Raw genomic sequence first — 23,058 nt, forward strand, 5'->3', positions numbered from 1 at the left:
ATGAATGTAAATGCGGCAATTCCTTGCTAGGAAATAGCGTCAGCAGATGTCTAGGTATCGTAGCAATAGAGTTCTAATGCTTCTTAAAACGCGATATCGCATCACATTTCTATGTTTCATGGTAAGATATAATATGATTTGCGAAGTGTTATGTATTCCTCGTCTACACTTCAAATGAATGTAAATGCGACACTTCTTTGGAAGGAAATAGCGTTTGCAGATGTCTACGTATCGTAGCAATAGAGTTCTTATGATTCTTAAAACGCGATATCGCATCACATTTCTACGTTTCATGGTAGGATATTATATGATTTGCGAAGTGTCATGTATTCCTCGTCTACACTTCAAATGAATGTAAATGCGACACTTCTTTGCAAGGAAATAGCGTTTGCAGATGTCTACGTATCGTAGCAGTAGAGTTCTTATGATTCTTAAAACGCGATATCGCATCACATTTCTATGTTTCATGGTAAGATATGATATGATTTGCGAAGTGTTATGTATTCCTCGTCTACACATCAAATGAATGTAAATGCGACACTTTCTTGCAAGGAAATAGCATTTGCAGATGTCTACGTATCGTAGCAATGGATTTCTGCTGCTTCTTAAAACGAGATATCGCATCTCATTTCTATGTTTCATGGTAAGATATAATATGATTTGCGAAGTGTTATGTGTCCCTCGTCTACACTTCAAATGAATGTAAATGCGACACTTCCTTGCAAGGAAAAAGCGTTTGCAAATGTCTACCTATCGTAGCAGTAGTGTTCTAATGCTTCTTAGAACGCGATGTCGCATCTCATTTCTATGTTTCATGGTAAGATATAATATGATTTGCGAAGTGTTATGTACACCTCGTCTACACATCAAATGAATGTAAATGCGACATTTCCTTGCAAGGAAATAGCGTTTGCAGGTGTCTACGTATCGTAGCAATAGAGTTCTTATGATTCTTAAAACGCGATATCGCATCTCATTTCTATGTTTCATGGTAAGGTATAATATGATTTGCGAAGTGTTATGTATCCGTCGTCTACACTTCAGATAAATGTAAATGCGACACTTCCTCGCTAGGGAATAGCGTTTGCAGATGTCTACGTATCGTAGCAATAGAGTTCTAATGCTTCTTAAAACGCGATATCGCATCTCATTTCTATATTTCATGGTAAGATATAATATGATTTGCGAAGTGTCATGTATTCCTCGTCTACACTTCAAATGAATGTAAATGCGGCAATTCCTTGCTAGGAAATAGCGTCTGCAGATGTCTAGGTATCGTAGCAATAGAGTTCTAATGCTTCTTAAAACGCGATATCGCATCTCATTTCTATGCTTCATGGTAAGATATAATATGATTTGTGAAGTGTCATGTATTCCTCGTCTACACTTCAAATGAATGTAAATGCGACACTTCCTTGCAAGGAAATAGCGTTTGCATATGTCTACGTATCGAAGCAATAGAGTTCAAATGCTTCTTAAAACGAGATATTGCATCTCACACCTATGTTTCATGATGAGATATAACATTCATTGCGAAGTGATATGCATTCCTCGTCTACACTTCAAATGAACGTGAATGCGACACTTCCTCGCTAGGAAATAGCGCTTGCAGATGTCTACGTATCGTAGCAATAGATTTCTAATGCTTCTTAAAGCGCGATATCGCATCTCATTTCTATGTTTCATGGTAAGATTTAATATTCATTGCGAAGTGTCATGTATTCCTCGTCTACACTTCAAATGAATGTAAATGCGACACTTCCTTGCAAGGAAATAGCGTTTGCAAATGTCTACCTATCGTAGCAATAGTGTTCTAATGCTTCTTAATAAGCGATATCGCATCTCATTTCTATGTTTCATGGTAAGATATAATGTGATTTGCGAAGTGTTATGTATTCCTCGTCTACACTTCAAATAAATGTAAATGCGACACTTCCTTGCTAGGAAATAGCGTCTGCAGATGTCTAGGTATCGTAGCAGTAGTGTTCTAATGCTTCTTAGAACGCGATGTCGCATCTCATTTCTATGTTTCATGGTAAGATATAATATGATTTGCGAAGTGTTATGTATTCCTCGTCTACACATCAAATGAATGTAAATGCGACACTTCCTTGCAAGGAAATAGCGTTTGCAGATGTCTACGTATCGTAGCAATAGAGTTCTAATGCTTCTTAAAACGCGATATCGCATCACATTTCTATGTTTCATGGTAAGATATAATATGATTTGCGAAGTGTCATGTATTCCTCGTTTACACTTCAAATGAATGCAAATGCGACACTTCCTTGCAAGGAAATAGCGTTTGCAGATGTCTACGTATCGTAGCAATAGAGTTCTAATGCTTCTTAAAACGCGATATCGCATCTCATTTCTATGTTTCATGGTAATATATAATATGATTTGCGAAGTGTTATGTATTCCTCATCAACACGTCAACTGAATGTAAATGCGACACTTCCTTGCAAGGAAATAGCGTTTGCTGATGTCTACGTATCGTAGCAATAGAGTTCTTATGATTCTTAAAACGCGATATCGCATCACATTTCTATGTTTCATGGTAAGATATGATATGATTTGCGAAGTGTTATGTATTCCTCGTCTACACATCAAATGAATGTAAATGCGACACTTTCTTGCAAGCAAATAGCATTTGCAGATGTCTACGTATCGTAGCAATGGATTTCTGCTGCTTCTTAAAACGCGATATCGCATCTCATTTCAATGTTTCATGGTAAGATATAATATGATTTGCGGAGTGTCATGTATTCCTCGTCTACACTTCAAATGAATGTAAATGCGACATTTCCTTGCAAGGAAATAGCGTTTGCAGATGTCTACGTATCGTAGCAATAGAGTTCTTATGATTGTTAAAACGCGATATCGCATCTCATTTCTATGTTTCATGGTAAGGTATAATATGATTTGCGAAGTGTTATGTATCCGTCGTCTACACTTCAAATAAATGTAAATGCGACACTTCCTCGCTAGGGAATAGCGTTTGCAGATGTCTACGTATCGTAGCAATAGATTTCTAATGCTTCTTAAAACGCGATATCGCATCTCATTTCTATGTTTCATGGTAAGATATAATATGATTTGCGGAGTGTCATGTTTTCCTCGTCTACACTTCAAATGAATGTAAATGCGACACTTCCCTGCAAGGAAATAGCGTTTGCAGATGTCTAGGTATCGTAGCAATAGAGTTCTAATGCTTCTTAAAACGCGATATCGCATCTCATTTCTATGTTTCATGGTAAGATATAATATGATTTGCGAAGTGTTATGTGTCCCTCGTCTACACTTCAAATGAATGTAAATGCGACACTTCCTCGCTAGGGAATAGCGTTTGCAGATGTCTACGTATCGTAGCAAAAAGTGTTCTAATGCTTCTTAAAACGCGATATCGCATCTCATTTCTATATTTCATGGTAAGATATAATATGATTTGCGAAGTGTCATGTATTCCTCGTCTACACTTCAAATGAATGTAAATGCGGCAATTCCTTGCTAGGAAATAGCGTCTGCAGATGTCTAGGTATCGTAGCAATAGAGTTCTAATGCTTCTTAAAACGCGATATCGCATCTCATTTCTATGCTTCATGGTAAGATATAATATGATTTGTGAAGTGTCATGTATTCCTCGTCTACACTTCAAATGAATGTAAATGCGACACTTCCTTGCAAGGAAATAGCGTTTGCATATGTCTACGTATCGAAGCAATAGAGTTCAAATGCTTCTTAAAACGAGATATTGCATCTCACACCTATGTTTCATGATAAGATATAACATTCATTGCGAAGTGATATGCATTCCTCGTCTACACTTCAAATGAACGTGAATGCGACACTTCCTCGCTAGGAAATAGCGCTTGCAGATGTCTACGTATCGTAGCAATAGATTTCTAATGCTTCTTAAAGCGCGATATCGCATCTCATTTCTATGTTTCATGGTAAGATTTAATATTCATTGCGAAGTGTCATGTATTCCTCGTCTACACTTCAAATGAATGTAAATGCGACACTTCCTTGCAAGGAAATAGCGTTTGCAAATGTCTACCTATCGTAGCAATAGTGTTCTAATGCTTCTTAATAAGCGATATCGCATCTAATTTCTATGTTTCATGGTAAGATATAATATGATTTGCGAAGTGTTATGTATTCCTCGTCTACACTTCAAATAAATGTAAATGCGACACTTCCTTGCTAGGAAATAGCGTCTGCAGATGTCTAGGTATCGTAGCAATAGAGTTCTAATGCTTCTTAAAACGCGATATCGCATCACATTTCTATGTTTCATGGTAAGATATAATATGATTTGCGAAGTGTTATGTATTCCTCGTCTACACTTCAAATGAATGTAAATGCGACACTTCTTTGGAAGGAAATAGCGTTTGCAGATGTCTACGTATCGTAGCAATAGAGTTCTTATGATTCTTAAAACGCGATATCGCATCACATTTCTACGTTTCATGGTAGGATATTATATGATTTGCGAAGTGTCATGTATTCCTCGTCTACACTTCAAATGAATGTAAATGCGACACTTCTTTGCAAGGAAATAGCGTTTGCAGATGTCTACGTATCGTAGCAGTAGAGTTCTTATGATTCTTAAAACGCGATATCGCATCACATTTCTATGTTTCATGGTAAGATATGATATGATTTGCGAAGTGTTATGTATTCCTCGTCTACACATCAAATGAATGTAAATGCGACACTTTCTTGCTAGGAAATAGCGTCTGCAGATGTCTAGGTATCGTAGCAATAGAGTTCTAATGCTTCTTAAAACGCGATATCGCATCTCATTTCTATGCTTCATGGTAAGATATAATATGATTTGTGAAGTGTCATGTATTCCTCGTCTACACTTCAAATGAATGTAAATGCGACACTTCCTTGCAAGGAAATAGCGTTTGCATATGTCTACGTATCGAAGCAATAGAGTTCAAATGCTTCTTAAAACGAGATATTGCATCTCACACCTATGTTTCATGATAAGATATAACATTCATTGCGAAGTGATATGCATTCCTCGTCTACACTTCAAATGAACGTGAATGCGACACTTCCTCGCTAGGAAATAGCGCTTGCAGATGTCTACGTATCGTAGCAATAGATTTCTAATGCTTCTTAAAGCGCGATATCGCATCTCATTTCTATGTTTCATGGTAAGATTTAATATTCATTGCGAAGTGTCATGTATTCCTCGTCTACACTTCAAATGAATGTAAATGCGACACTTCCTTGCAAGGAAATAGCGTTTGCAAATGTCTACCTATCGTAGCAATAGTGTTCTAATGCTTCTTAATAAGCGATATCGCATCTAATTTCTATGTTTCATGGTAAGATATAATATGATTTGCGAAGTGTTATGTATTCCTCGTCTACACTTCAAATAAATGTAAATGCGACACTTCCTTGCTAGGAAATAGCGTCTGCAGATGTCTAGGTATCGTAGCAATAGAGTTCTAATGCTTCTTAAAACGCGATATCGCATCACATCTCTATGTTTCATGGTAAGATATAATATGATTTGCGAAGTGTTATGTATTCCTCGTCTACACTTCAAATGAATGTAAATGCGACACTTCTTTGGAAGGAAATAGCGTTTGCAGATGTCTACGTATCGTAGCAATAGAGTTCTTATGATTCTTAAAACGCGATATCGCATCACATTTCTACGTTTCATGGTAGGATATTATATGATTTGCGAAGTGTCATGTATTCCTCGTCTACACTTCAAATGAATGTAAATGCGACACTTCTTTGCAAGGAAATAGCGTTTGCAGATGTCTACGTATCGTAGCAGTAGAGTTCTTATGATTCTTAAAACGCGATATCGCATCACATTTCTATGTTTCATGGTAAGATATGATATGATTTGCGAAGTGTTATGTATTCCTCGTCTACACATCAAATGAATGTAAATGCGACACTTTCTTGCAAGGAAATAGCATTTGCAGATGTCTACGTATCGTAGCAATGGATTTCTGCTGCTTCTTAAAACGCGATATCGCATCTCATTTCTATGTTTCATGGTAAGATATAATATGATTTGCGAAGTGTTATGTGTCCCTCGTCTACACTTCAAATGAATGTAAATGCGACACTTCCTTGCAAGGAAAAAGCGTTTGCAAATGTCTACCTATCGTAGCAGTAGTGTTCTAATGCTTCTTAGAACGCGATGTCGCATCTCATTTCTATGTTTCATGGTAAGATATAATATGATTTGCGAAGTGTTATGTACACCTCGTCTACACATCAAATGAATGTAAATGCGACATTTCCTTGCAAGGAAATAGCGTTTGCAGGTGTCTACGTATCGTAGCAATAGAGTTCTTATGATTCTTAAAACGCGATATCGCATCTCATTTCTATGTTTCATGGTAAGGTATAATATGATTTGCGAAGTGTTATGTATCCGTCGTCTACACTTCAGATAAATGTAAATGCGACACTTCCTCGCTAGGGAATAGCGTTTGCAGATGTCTACGTATCGTAGCAATAGAGTTCTAATGCTTCTTAAAACGCGATATCGCATCTCATTTCTATATTTCATGGTAAGATATAATATGATTTGCGAAGTGTCATGTATTCCTCGTCTACACTTCAAATGAATGTAAATGCGGCAATTCCTTGCTAGGAAATAGCGTCTGCAGATGTCTAGGTATCGTAGCAATAGAGTTCTAATGCTTCTTAAAACGCGATATCGCATCTCATTTCTATGCTTCACGGTAAGATATAATATGATTTGTGAAGTGTCATGTATTCCTCGTCTACACTTCAAATGAATGTAAATGCGACACTTCCTTGCAAGGAAATAGCGTTTGCATATGTCTACGTATCGAAGCAATAGAGTTCAAATGCTTCTTAAAACGAGATATTGCATCTCACACCTATGTTTCATGATGAGATATAACATTCATTGCGAAGTGATATGCATTCCTCGTCTACACTTCAAATGAACGTGAATGCGACACTTCCTCGCTAGGAAATAGCGCTTGCAGATGTCTACGTATCGTAGCAATAGATTTCTAATGCTTCTTAAAGCGCGATATCGCATCTCATTTCTATGTTTCATGGTAAGATTTAATATTCATTGCGAAGTGTCATGTATTCCTCGTCTACACTTCAAATGAATGTAAATGCGACACTTCCTTGCAAGGAAATAGCGTTTGCAAATGTCTACCTATCGTAGCAATAGTGTTCTAATGCTTCTTAATAAGCGATATCGCATCTCATTTCTATGTTTCATGGTAAGATATAATGTGATTTGCGAAGTGTTATGTATTCCTCGTCTACACTTCAAATAAATGTAAATGCGACACTTCCTTGCTAGGAAATAGCGTCTGCAGATGTCTAGGTATCGTAGCAATAGAGTTCTAATGCTTCTTAAAACGCGATATCGCATCACATTTCTATGTTTCATGGTAAGATATAATATGATTTGCGAAGTGTTATGTATTCCTCGTCTACACTTCAAATGAATGTAAATGCGACACTTCTTTGGAAGGAAATAGCGTTTGCAGATGTCTACGTATCGTAGCAATAGAGTTCTTATGATTCTTAAAACGCGATATCGCATCACATTTCTACGTTTCATGGTAGGATATTATATGATTTGCGAAGTGTCACGTATTCCTCGTGTACACTTCAAATGAATGTAAATGCGACACTTCCTTGCTAGGAAATAGCGTCTGCAGATGTCTAGGTATCGTAGCAGTAGTGTTCTAATGCTCCTTAGAACGCGATGTCGCATCTCATTTCTATGTTTCATGGTAAGATATAATATGATTTGCGAAGTGTTATGTATTCCTCGTCTACACTTCAAATGAATGTAAATGCGACACTTTCTTGCAAGGAAATAGCGTTTGCAGATGTCTACGTATCGCAGCAATGGATTTCTGATGCTTCTTAAAACGCGATGTCGCATCTCATTTCTATGTTTCAGGGTAAGATATAATATGATCTGCGAAGTGTTATGTATTCCTCGTCTACACATCAAATGAATGTAAATGCGACACTTCCTTGCAAGGAAATAGCGTTTGCAGATGTCAGCGTATCGAAGCAATAGAGTTCAAATGCTTCTTAAAACGAGATATTGCATCTCATATCTATGTTTCATGATAAGATATAATATTCATTGCGAAGTGTTATGCATTCCCCGTCTACGGTTCAAATGAATGTAAATGCAACACTTCCTTGCAAGGAAATAGCGTTTGCAGATGTCTACGTATCGTAGCAATAGAGTTCTAATGCTTCTTAAAACGCGATATCGCATCTCGTTTCTATGTTTCATGGTAAGATATAATATGATCTGCGAAGTGTTGTGTATTCCTCGTCTACACTTCAAATGAATGTAAATGCGACACTTCTTTGCAAGGAAATAGCGTTTGCAGATGTCTACGTATCGTAGCAGTAGAGTTCTTATGATTCTTAAAACGCGATATCGCATCACATTTCTATGTTTCATGGTAAGATATGATATGATTTGCGAAGTGTTATGTATTCCTCGTCTACACATCAAATGAATGTAAATGCGACACTGTCTTGCAAGGAAATAGCATTTGCAGATGTCTACGTATCGTAGCAATGGATTTCTGCTGCTTCTTAAAACGCGATATCGCATCTCATTTCTATGTTTCATGGTAAGATATAATATGATTTGCGAAGTGTTATGTGTCCCTCGTCTACACTTCAAATGAATGTAAATGCGACACTTCCTTGCAAGGAAAAAGCGTTTGCAAATGTCTACCTATCGTAGCAGTAGTGTTCTAATGCTTCTTAGAACGCGATGTCGCATCTCATTTCTATGTTTCATGGTAAGATATAATATGATTTGCGAAGTGTTATGTACACCTCGTCTACACATCAAATGAATGTAAATGCGACATTTCCTTGCAAGGAAATAGCGTTTGCAGATGTCTACGTATCGTAGCAATAGAGTTCTAATGCTTCTTAAAACGCGATATCGCATCTCGTTTCTATGTTTCATGGTAAGATATAATATGATCTGCGAAGTGTTGTGTATTCCTCGTCTACACTTCAAATGAATGTAAATGCGACACTTCTTTGCAAGGAAATAGCGTTTGCAGATGTCTACGTATCGTAGCAGTAGAGTTCTTATGATTCTTAAAACGCGATATCGCATCACATTTCTATGTTTCATGGTAAGATATGATATGATTTGCGAAGTGTTATGTATTCCTCGTCTACACATCAAATGAATGTAAATGCGACACTGTCTTGCAAGGAAATAGCATTTGCAGATGTCTACGTATCGTAGCAATGGATTTCTGCTGCTTCTTAAAACGCGATATCGCATCTCATTTCTATGTTTCATGGTAAGATATAATATGATTTGCGAAGTGTTATGTGTCCCTCGTCTACACTTCAAATGAATGTAAATGCGACACTTCCTTGCAAGGAAAAAGCGTTTGCAAATGTCTACCTATCGTAGCAGTAGTGTTCTAATGCTTCTTAGAACGCGATGTCGCATCTCATTTCTATGTTTCATGGTAAGATATAATATGATTTGCGAAGTGTCATGTATTCCTCGTCCACACTTCAAATGAATGTAAATGCGACACTTCCTTGCTAGGAAATAGCGTCTGCAGATGTCTAGGTATCGTAGAAATAGAGTTCTAATGCTTCTTAAAACGCGATATCGCATCACATTTCTATGTTTCATGGTAAGATATAATATGATGTGCGAAGTGTTATGTATTCCTCGTCTACACTTCAAATGAATGTAAATGCGACACTTCCTTGCTAGGAAATAGCGTCTGCAGATGTCTACGTATCGTAGCAATAGATTTCAAATGCTTCTTAAAACGAGATATTGCATCTCATATCTACGTTTCATGATAAGATATAATATTCATTGCGAAGTGTTATGCATTCCTCGTCTACGATTCAAATGAAAGTAAATGCGACACTTCCTTGCAAGGAAATAGCAATTGCAGATGTCTACGTATCGTAGCAATAGAGTTCATATGATTCTTAAAACGCGATATCGCATCTCATATCTATGTTTCAAGATAAGATATAATATTCATTGCGAAGTGTTATGCATTCCTCGTCTACGATTCAAATGAAAGTAATTGCGACACTTCGTTGCAAGGAAATAGCGATTGCAGATGTCTACGTATCGTAGCAATAGAGTTCTAATGCTTCTTAAAACGCGATATCGCATCTCATTTCTATGTTTCATGGTAAGATATAATATGATTTGCGAAGTGTTATGTATTCCTCATCAACACATCAACTGAATGTAAATGCTACACTTCCTTGCAAGGAAATAGCGTTTGCAGATGTCTACGTATCGTAGCAATAGAGTTCTTATGATTCTTAAAACGCGATATCGCATCTCATTTCTACGTTTCATGGTAGGATATTATATGATTTGCGAAGTGTCATGTATTCCTCGTGTACACTTCAAATGAATGTAAATGCGACACTTCCTTGCTAGGAAATAGCGTCTGCAGATGTCTAGGTATCGTAGCAGTAGTGTTCTAATGCTTCTTAGAACGCGATGTCGCATCTCATTTCTATGTTTCATGGTAAGATATAATATGATTTGCGAAGTGTTATGTATTCCTCGTCTACACTTCAAATGAATGTAAATGCGACACTTTCTTGCAAGGAAATAGCGTTTGCAGATGTCTACGTATCGCAGCAATGGATTTCTGATGCTTCTTAAAACGCGATGTCGCATCTCATTTCTATGTTTCAGGGTAAGATATAATATGATCTGCGAAGTGTTATGTATTCCTCGTCTACACATCAAATGAACGTAAATGCGACACTTCCTTGCAAGGAAATAGCGTTTGCAGATGTCAGCGTATCGAAGCAATAGAGTTCAAATTCTTCTTAAAACGAGATATTGCATCTCATATCTATGTTTCATGATAAGATATAATATTCATTGCGAAGTGTTATGCATTCCTCGTCTACGGTTCAAATGAATGTAAATGCTACACTTCCTTGCAAGGAAATAGCGTTTGCAGATGTCTACGTATCGTAGCAATAGAGTTCTAATGCTTCTTAAAACGCGATATCGCATCTCGTTTCTATGTTTCATGGTAAGATATAATATGATCTGCGAAGTGTTGTGTATTCCTCGTCTACACTTCAAATGAATGTAAATGCGACACTTCTTTGCAAGGAAATAGCGTTTGCAGATGTCTACGTATCGTAGCAGTAGAGTTCTTATGATTCTTAAAACGCGATATCGCATCACATTTCTATGTTTCATGGTAAGATATGATATGATTTGCGAAGTGTTATGTATTCCTCGTCTACACATCAAATGAATGTAAATGCGACACTTTCTTGCAAGGAAATAGCATTTGCAGATGTCTACGTATCGTAGCAATGGATTTCTGCTGCTTCTTAAAACACGATATGGCATCTCATTTCCATGTTTCATGGTAAGATATAATATGATTTGCGAAGTGTTATGTATCCCTCCTCTACACTTCAAATGAATGTAAATGCGACACTTCCTTGCAAGGAAAAAGCGTTTGCAAATGTCTACCTATCGTAGCAGTAGTGTTCTAATGCTTCTTAGAACGCGATGTCGCATCTCATTTCTATGTTTCATGGTAAGATATAATATGATTTGCGAAGTGTTATGTATAACTCGTCTACACATCAAATGAATGTAAATGCGACATTTCCTTGCAAGGAAATAGCGTTTGCAGATGTCTACGTATCGTAGCAATAGAGTTCTTATGATTCTTAGAACGCGATATCGCATCTCATTTCTATGTTTCATGGTAAGGTATAATATGATTTGCGAAGTGTTATGTATCCGTCGTCTACACTTCAAATAAATGTAAATGCGACACTTCCTCGCTAGGGAATAGCGTTTGCAGATGTCTACGTATCGTAGCAATAGATTTCTAATGCTTCTTAAAACGCGATATCGCATCTCATTTCTATGTTTCATGGTAAGATATAATATGATTTGCGGAGTGTCATGTATTCCTCGTCTACACTTCAAATGAACGTAAATGCGACACTTCCCTGCAAGGAAATAGCGTTTGCAGATGTCTAGGTATCGTAGCAATAGAGTTCTAATGCTTCTTAAAACGCGATATCGCATCTCATTTCTATGTTTCATGGTAAGATATAATATGATTTGCGAAGTGTTATGTGTCCCTCGTCTACACTTCAAATGAATGTAAATGCGACACTTCCTTGCAAGGAAAAAGCGTTTGCAAATGTCTACCTATCGTAGCAGTAGTGTTCTAATGCTTCTTAGAACGCGATGTCGCATCTCATTTCTATGTTTCATGGTAAGATATAATATGATTTGCGAAGAGTTATGTATACCTCGTCTACACATCAAATGAATGTAAATGCGACATTTCCTTGCAAGGAAATAGCGTTTGCAGATGTCTACGTATCGTAGCAATAGAGTTCTTATGATTCTTAAAACGCGATATCGCATCTCATTTCTATGTTTCATGGTAAGGTATATTATGATTTGCGAAGTGTTATGTATCCGTCGTCTACACTTCAAATAAATGTAAATGCGACACTTCCTCGCTAGGGAATAGCGTTTGCAGATGTCTACGTATAGTAGCAATAGATTTCTAATGCTTCTTAAAACGCGATATCGCATCTCATTTCTATGTTTCATGGTAAGATATAATATGATTTGCGGAGTGTCATGTTTTCCTCGTCTACACTTCAAATGAATGTAAATGCGACACTTCCCTGCAAGGAAATAGCGTTTGCAGATGTCTAGGTATCGTAGCAATAGAGTTCTAATGCTTCTTAAAACGCGATATCGCATCTCATTTCTATGTTTCATGGTAAGATATAATATGATTTGCGAAGTGTTATGTGTCCCTCGTCTACACTTCAAATGAATGTAAATGCGACACTTCCTCGCTAGGGAATAGCGTTTGCAGATGTCTACGTATCGTAGCAATAGAGTTCTAATGCTTCTTAAAACGCGATATCGCATCTCATTTCTATATTTCATGGTAAGATATAATATGATTTGCGAAGTGTTATGTATTCCTCGTCTACACTTCAAATGAATGTAAATGCGACACTTCCTTGCTAGGAAATAGCGTCTGCAGATGTCTAGGTATCGTAGCAGTAGTGTTCTAATGCTTCTTAGAACGCGATGTCGCATCTCATTTCTATGTTTCATGGTAAGATATAATATGATTTGCGAAGTGTTATGTATTCCTCGTCTACACTTCAAATGAATGTAAATGCGACTCTTTCTTGCAAGGAAATAGCGTTTGCAGATGTCTACGTATCGCAGCAATGGATTTCTGATGCTTCTTAAAACGCGATGTCGCATCTCACTTCTATGTTTCAGGGTAAGATATAATATGATCTGCGAAGTGTTATGTATTCCTCGTCTACACATCAAATGAATGTAAATGCGACACTTCCTTGCAAGGAAATAGCGTTTGCAGATGTCAGCGTATCGAAGCAATAAAGTTCAAATGCTTCTTAAAACGAGATATTGCATCTCATATCTATGTTTCATGATAAGATATAATATTCATTGCGAAGTGTTATGCATTCCCCGTCTACGGTTCATATGAATGTAAATGCAACACTTCCTTGCAAGGAAATAGCGTTTGCAGATGTCTACGTATCGTAGCAATAGAGTTCTAATGCTTCTTAAAACGCGATATCGCATCTCGTTTCTATGTTTCATGGTAAGATATAATATTCATTGCGAAGTGATATGCATTCCTCGTCTACACTTCAAATGAACGTGAATGCGACACTTCCTCGCTAGGAAATAGCGCTTGCAGATGTCTACGTATCGTAGCAATAGATTTCTAATGCTTCTTAAAGCGCGATATCGCATCTCATTTCTATGTTTCATGGTAAGATGTAATATTCATTGCGAAGTGTTATGCATTCCTCGTCTACGATTCAAATGAATGAAATGCGACACTTCCTTGCAAGGAAATAGCGTCTGCAGATGTCTAGGTATCGTAGCAATAGAGTTCAAATGCTTCTTAAAACGAGATATTGCATCTCATATCTATGTTTCATGATAAGATATAATATTCTTTGCGAAGTGTTATGCATTCCTCGTCTACGATTCAAATGAATGTAAATGCGACACTTCCTTGCAAGGAAATAGCGTTTGCAGATATCTGCGTATCGTAGCAATGGATTTCTGCTGCTTCTTAAAACGCGATATCGCATCTCATTTCTATGTTTCATGGTAGGATATAATATGATTTGCGATGTGTTATGTATTCCTCGTCTACACTTCAAATGAACGTAAATGCGACACTTCCTTGCTAGGAAATAGCGCCTGCAGATGTCTAGGTATCGTAGCAATAGAGTTCTAATGCTTCTTAAAAAGCGATATCGCATCACATTTCTATGTTTCATGGTAAGATATAATATGATTTGCGAAGTGTTATGTATTCCTCGTCTACACTTCAAATGAATGCAAATGCGACACTTCCTTGCAAGGAAATAGCGTTTGCAAATGTATACCTATCGTAGCAATAGTGTTCTAATGCTTCTTAAAACGCGATATCGCATCTCATTTCTATGTTTCATGGTAAGATATAATATGATTTGCGAAGTGTCATGTATTCCTCGTCTACACTTCAAATGAATGTAAATGCGACACTTCCTTGCAAGGAAATAGCGTTTGCAAATGTCTACCTATCGTAGCAATAGTGTTCTAATGCTTCTTAAAACGCGATATCGCATCTCATTTCTATGTTTCATGGTAAGATATAATATGATTTGCGAAGTGTTATGTATTCCTCGTCTACACTTCAAATGAATGTAAATGCGACACTTTCTTGCAAGGAAATAGCGTTTGCAGATGTCTACGTATCGCAGCAATGGATTTCTGATGCTTCTTAAAACGCGATGTCGCATCTCATTTCTATGTTTCAGGGTAAGATATAATATGATCTGCGAAGTGTTATGTATTCCTCGTCTACACTTCAAATGAACGTAAATGCGACACTTCCTTGCTAGGAAATAGCGTCTGCAGATGTCTAGGTATCGTAGCAATAGAGTTCTAATGCTTCTTAAAACGCGATATCGCATCACATTTCTATGTTTCATGCTAAGATATAATATGATTTGCGGAGTGTCATGTATTCCTCGTCTACGCTTCAAATGAATGTAAATGCGACACTTCCCTGCAAGGAAATAGCGTTTGCAGATGTCTAGGTATCGTAGCAATAGAGTTCTAATGCTTCTTAAAACGCGATGTCGCATCTCATTTCTATGTTTCAGGGTAAGATATAATATTCATTGCGAAGTGTTATGTATTCCTCGTCTACACTTCAAATGAATGTAAATGCGACACTTCCTTGCTAGGAAATAGCGTCTGCAGATGTCTAGGTATCGTAGCAATAGAGTTCTAATGCTTCTTAAAACGCGATATCGCATCAGATTTCTATGTTTCATGGTAAGATATAATATGATTTGCGAAGTGTTATGTATTCCTCGTCTACACTTCAAATGAATGTAAATGCGACACTTCCTTGCAAGGAAATAGCGTTTGCAAATGTCTACCTATCGTAGCAATAGTGTTCTAATGCTTCTTAAAACGCGATATCGCGTCTCATTTCTATGTTTCCTGGTAAGATATAATATGATTTGCGAAGTGTTATGTATTCCTCGTCTACACTTCAAATGAATGTAAATGCAACATTTCCTTGCAAGGAAATAGCGATTGCAGATGTCTACGTATCGTAGCAATAGAGTTCTAATGCTTCTTAAAACGCGATATCGCATCTCATTTCTATGTTTCATGGTAAGATATAATATGATTTGCGAAGTGTTATGTACTCCTAGTCTACACTTCAAATGAATGTAAATGCGACACTTCCTTGCAAGGAAATAGCGTTTGCAAATGTCTACCTATCGTAGCAATAGTGTTCTAATGCTTCTCAAAACGCGAATCGCATCTCATTTCTATGTTTCATGGTAAGATATAATATGATTTGCGAAGTGTCATGTATTCCTCGTCTACACTTCAAATGAATGTAAATGCGACACTTCCCTGCAAGGAAATAGCGTTTGCAGATGTCTACGTATCGTAGCAATAGTGTTCTAATGCTTCTTAAAACGGGATATCGCATCTCATTTCTATGTTTCATGGTAAGATATAATATGATTTGCGAAGTGTTATGTATACCTCGTCTACACATCAAATGAATGTAAATGCGACACTTCCTTGCAAGGAAATAGCGTTTGCAGATGTCTACGTATCGTAGCAATAGAGTTCTAATGCTTCTTTAAACGCGATTTCGCATCTCATTTCTATGTTTCATGGTAATATATAATATGATTTGCGAAGTGTTATGTATTCCTCATCAACACGTCAACTGAATGTAAATGCGACACTTCCTTGCAAGGAAATAGCGTTTGCAGATGTCCACGTATCGTAGCAATATAGTTCTTATGATTCTTAAAACGCGATATCGCATCTCATTTCTATGTTTCATGGTAAGGTATAATATGATTTGCGACGTGTTATGTATTCCTTGTCTACACTTCAAATGAATGTAAATGCGACACTTCCTTGCAAGGAAATAGCGTTTGCAGATGTCTACGTATCGAAGCAATAGATTTCAAATGCTTCTTAAAACGAGATATTGCATCTCATATCTATGTTTCATGATAAGATATAATATTCATTGCGAAGTGTTATGCATTCCTCGTCTACGATTCAAATGAAAGTAAATGCGACACTTCCTTGCAAGGAAGTAGCGATTGCAGGTGTCTACGTATAGTAGCAATAGAGTGCATATGATTCTTAAAACGCGATATCGCATCTCATATCTATGTTTCAAGATAAGATATAATATTCATTGCGAAGTGTTATGTATTCCTCGTCTACGCTTCAAATGAACGTAAATGTGACACTTCCTTGCAAGGAAATAGCGTTTGCAGATGTCTACGTATCGAAGCAATAGATTTCTGCTGCTTCTTAAAACGCGATATCGCATCTCATTTCTATGTTTCATGGTAAGATATAATATGATTTGCGAAGTGTTATGTACTCCTAGTCTACACTTCAAATGAGTGTAAATGCGACACTTCCTTGCAAGGAAATAGCGTTTGCAAATGTCTACCTATCGTAGCAATAGTTTTCTAATGCTTCTCAAAACGCGAATCGCATCTCATTTCTATGTTTCATGGTAAGATATAATATGATTTGCGAAGTGTCATGTATTCCTCGTCTACACTTCAAATGAATGTAAATGCGACACTTCCCTGCAAGGAAATAGCGTTTGCAGATGTCTACGTATCGTAGCAATAGTGTTCTAATGCTTCTTAAAACGGGATATCGCATCTCATTTCTATGTTTCATGGTAAGATATAATATGATTTGCGAAGTGTTGTGTATACCTCGTCTACACATCAAATGAATGTAAATGCGACACTTCCTTGCAAGGAAATAGCGTTTGCAGATGTCTACGTATCGTAGCAATAGAGTTCTAATGCTTCTTAAAACGCGATATCGCATCACATTTCTATGTTTCATGGTAAGATATAATATGATTTGCGAAGTGTCATGTATTCCTCGTTTACACTTCAAATGAATGCAAATGCGACACTTCCTTGCAAGGAAATAGCGTTTGCAGATGTCTACGTATCGTAGCAATAGAGTTCTAATGCTTCTTAAAACGCGATATCGCATCACATTTCTATGTTTCATGGTAAGATATGATATGATTTGCGAAGTGTTATGTATTCCTCGTCTACACATCAAATGAATGTAAATGCGACACTTTCTTGCAAGGAAATAGCATTTGCAGATGTCTACGTATCGTAGCAATGGATTTCTGCTGCTTCTTAAAACGCGATATCGCATCTCATTTCAATGTTTCATGGTAAGATATAATATGATTTGCGGAGTGTCATGTATTCCTCGTCTACACTTCAAATGAATGTAAATGCGACACTTCCTTGCAAGGAAATAGCGTTTGCAGACGTCTACGTATCGAAGCAATAGAGTTCTTATGATTCTTAAAACGCGATATCGCATCTCATCTATATGCTTCATGGTAAGATACAATATGATTTGTGAAGTGTTATGTATTCCTCGTCTACACTTCAAATGAATGTAAATGCGACACTTCCTTGCAAGGAAATGGCGTTTGCAATTGTCTACCTATCGTAGCAATAGTTTTCTAACGCTTCTTAAAACGGGATATCGCAACTCATTTCTATGTTTCATGGTAAGGTATAATATGATTTGCGAAGTGTTATGTATTCCTTGTCCACACTTCAAATGAATGTAAATGCGACACTTCCTTGCAAGGAAATAGCGTTTGCAGATGTCTACGTATCGAAGCAATAGAGTTCTTATGATTCTTAAAACTCGATATCGCATCTCATCTATATGCTTCATGGTAAGATATAATATGATTTGCGAAGTGTTATGTATTCCTCGTCTACACTTCAAATGAATGTAAATGCGACACTTCCTTGCAAGGAAATAGCGTTTGCAATTGTCTACCTATCGTAGCAATAGTTTTCTAATGCTTCTTAAAACGCGATATCGCATCTCGTTTCTATGTTTCATGGTAAGATATAATATGATTTGCGAAGTGTTGTGTATTCCTCGTCTACACTTCAAATGAATGTAAATGCGACACTTCTTTGCAAGGAAATAGCGTTTGCAGATGTCTACGTATCGTAGCAATAGAGTTCTTATGATTCTTAAAACGCGATATCGCATCACATTTCTATGTTTCATGGTAAGATATAATATGATTTGCGAAGTGTTATGTATTCCTCGTCTACACATCAAATGAATGTAAATGCGACACTTTCTTGCAAGGAAGTAGCATTTGCAGATGTCTACGTATCGTAGCAATGGATTTCTGCTGCTTCTTAAAACGTGATATCGCATCTCATTTCTATGTTTCATGGTAAGATATAATATGATTTGCGAAGTGTTATGTATTCCTCGTCTACACTTCAAATGAATGTAAATGCGACACTTCCTTGCAAGGAAATAGCATCTGCAGATGTCTAGGTATCGTAGCAATAGAGTTCTAATGCTTCTTAAAACGCGATATCGCATCTCATTTCTATGTTTCATGGTAAGATATAATATGATTTGCGAAGTGTTATGTATTCCTCGTCTACACTTCAAATGAATGTAAATGCGACACTTCCTTGCAAGGAAATAGCGTTTGCAATTGTCTACCTATCGTAGCAATAGTTTTCTAATGCTTCTTAAAACGCGATATCGCATCTCATTTCTGTGTTTCATGGTAAGATATAATATGATTTGCGAAGTGTCATGTATTCCTCGTTTACACTTCAAATGAATGTAAATGCGACACTGCCTTGCAAGGAAATAGCGTCTGCAGATGTCTAGGTATCGTAGCAATAGAATTCTAATGCTTTTTAAAACGCGATATCGCATCTCATTTCTATGTTTCATGGTAAGATATAATATGATTTGCGATGTGTTATGTATTCCTCGTCTACACTTCAAATGAACGTAAATGCGACACTTCCTTGCTAGGAAATAGCGCCTGCAGATGTCTAGGTATCGTAGCAATAGAGTCCTAATGCTTCTTAAAACGCGATATCGCATCACATTTCTATGTTTCATGCTAAGATATAATATGATTTGCGAAGTGTTATGTATTCCTCGTCTACACTTCAAATGAATGTAAATGCGACACTTCCTTGCTAGGAAATAGCGTCTGCAGATGTCTAGGTATCGTAGCAATAGAGTTCTAATGCTTCTTAAAACGCGATATCGCATCACATTTCTATGTTTCATGGTAAGATATAATATGATTTGCGAAGTGTTATGTATTCCTCGTCTACACTTCAAATGAATGTAAATGCGACACTTCCTTGCAAGGAAATAGCGTTTGCAAATGTATACCTATCGTAGCAATAGTGTTCTAATGCTTCTTAAAACGCGATATCGCATCTCATTTCTATGTTTCATGGTAAGATATAATATGATTTGCGAAGTGTCATGTATTCCTCGTCTACACTTCAAATGAATGTAAATGCGACACTTCCTTGCAAGGAAATAGCGTTTGCAAATGTCTACCTATCGTAGCAATAGTGTTCTAATGCTTCTTAAAACGCGATATCGCATCTCATTTCTATGTTTCATGGTAAGATATAATAAAATTTGCGAAGTGTTATGTATTCCTCGTCTACACTTCAAATGAATGTAAATGCGACACTTTCTTGCAAGGAAATAGCGTTTGCAGATGTCTACGTATCGCAGCAATGGATTTCTGATGCTTCTTAAAACGCGATGTCGCATCTCATTTCTATGTTTCAGGGTAAGATATAATATGATCTGCGAAGTATTATGTATTCCTCGTCTACACTTCAAATGAACGTAAATGCGACACTTCCTTGCTAGGAAATAGCGTCTGCAGATGTCTAGGTATCGTAGCAATAGAGTTCTAATGCTTCTTAAAACGCGATATCGCATCACATTTCTATGTTTCATGCTATGATATAATATGATTTGCGGAGTGTCATGTATTCCTCGTCTACACTTCAAATGAATGTAAGTGCGACACTTCCCTGCAAGGAAATAGCGTTTGCAGATGTCTAGGTATCGTAGCAATAGTGTTCTAATGCTTCTTAAAACGCGATATCGCATCTCATTTCTATGTTTCATGGTAAGGTATAATATGATTTGCGAAGTGTTATGTATACCTTGTCTACACTTCAAATGAATGTAAATGCGACACTTCCTTGCAAGGAAATAGCGTTTGCAGATGTCTACGTATCGAAGCAATAGATTTCAAATGCTTCTTAAAACGAGATATTGCATCTCATATCTATGTTTCATGATAAGATATAATATTCATTGCGAAGTGTTATGCATTCCTCGTCTACGATTCAAATGAAAGTAAATGCGACACTTCCTTGCAAGGAAATAGCGATTGCAGGTGTCTACGTATAGTAGTAATAGAGTTCATATGATTGTTAAAACGCGATATCGCATCTCATATCTATGTTTCAAGATAAGATATAATATTCATTGCGAAGTGTTATGTATTCCTCGTCTACGCTTCAAATGAACGTAAATGTGACACTTCCTTGCAAGGAAATAGCGTTTGCAGATGTCTACGTATCGAAGCAATAGATTTCTGCTGCTTCTTAAAACGCGATATCGCATCTCATTTCTATGTTTCATGGTAAGATATAATATGATTTGCGAAGTGTCATGTATTCCTCGTCTACACTTCAAATGAATGTAAATTCGACACTTCCCTGCAAGGAAATAGCGTTTGCAGATGTCTACGTATCGTAGCAATAGTGTTCTAATGCTTCTTAAAACGGGATATCGCATCTCATTTCTATGTTTCATGGTAAGATATAATATGATTTGCGAAGTGTTATGTATACCTCGTCTACACATCAAATGAATGTAAATGCGACACTTCCTTGCAAGGAAATAGCGTTTGCAGATGTCTACGTATCGTAGCAATAGAGTTCTAATGCTTCTTAAAACGCGATATCGCATCACATTTCTATGTTTCATGGTAAGATATAATATGATTTGCGAAGTGTCATGTATTCCTCGTTTACACTTCAAATGAATGCAAATGCGACACTTCCTTGCAAGGAAATAGCGTTTGCAGATGTCTACGTATCGTAGCAATAGAGTTCTAATGCTTCTTAAAACGCGATATCGCATCTCATTTCTATGTTTCATGGTAATATATAATATGATTTGCGAAGTGTTATGTGTTCCTCATCAACACGTCAACTGAATGTAAATGCGACACTTCCTTGCAAGGAAATAGCGTTTGCTGATGTCTACGTATCGTAGCAATAGAGTTCTTATGATTCTTAAAACGCGATATCGCATCACATTTCTATGTTTCATGGTAAGATATGATATGATTTGCGAAGTGTTATGTATTCCTCGTCTACACATCAAATGAATGTAAATGCGACACTTTCTTGCAAGCAAATAGCATTTGCAGATGTCTACGTATCGTAGCAATGGATTTCTGCTGCTTCTTAAAACGCGATATCGCATCTCATTTCAATGTTTCATGGTAAGATATAATATGATTTGCGGAGTGTCATGTATTCCTCGTCTACACTTCAAATGAATGTAAATGCGACACTTCCTTGCAAGGAAATAGCGTTTGCAGACGTCTACGTATCGAAGCAATAGAGTTCTTATGATTCTTAAAACGCGATATCGCATCTCATCTATATGCTTCATGGTAAGATACAATATGATTTGTGAAGTGTTATGTATTCCTCGTCTACACTTCAAATGAATGTAAATGCGACACTTCCTTGCAAGGAAATAGCGTTTGCAATTGTCTACCTATCGTAGCAATAGTTTTCTAACGCTTCTTAAAACGGGATATCGCAACTCATTTCTATGTTTCATGGTAAGGTACAATATGATTTGCGAAGTGTTATGTATTCCTTGTCCACACTCCAAATGAATGTAAATGCGACACTTCCTTGCAAGGAAATAGCGTTTGCAGATGTCTACGTATCGAAGCAATAGAGTTCTTATGATTCTTAAAACTCGATATCGCATCTCATCTATATGCTTCATGGTAAGATATAATATGATTTGCGAAGTGTTATGTATTCCTCGTCTACACTTCAAATGAATGTAAATGCGACACTTCCTTGCAAGGAAATAGTGTTTGCAATTGTCTACCTATCGTAGCAATAGTTTTCTAATGCTTCTTAAAACGCGATATCGCATCTCATTTCTATGTTTCCTGGTAAGATATAATATGATTTGCGAAGTGTTATGTATTCCTCGTCTACACTTCAAATGAATGTAAATGCGACACTTCCTTGCAAGGAAATAGCGTTTGCAATTGTCTACCTATCGTAGCAATAGTTTTCTAATGCTTCTTAAAACGCGATATCGCATCTCATTTCTATGTTTCATGGTAAGATATAATATGATTTGCGAAGTGTCATGGATTCCTCGTCTACACTTCAAATGAATGTAAATGCGACACTTCCTTGCAAGGAAATAGCGTTTGCAAATGTCTACCTATCGTAGCAATAGTGTTCTAATGCTTCTTAAAACGC

This window comes from Xylocopa sonorina, chromosome 4, assembly GCF_050948175.1.
Source record: "Xylocopa sonorina isolate GNS202 chromosome 4, iyXylSono1_principal, whole genome shotgun sequence".
NCBI classification, from domain to species: domain Eukaryota; kingdom Metazoa; phylum Arthropoda; class Insecta; order Hymenoptera; family Apidae; genus Xylocopa; species Xylocopa sonorina.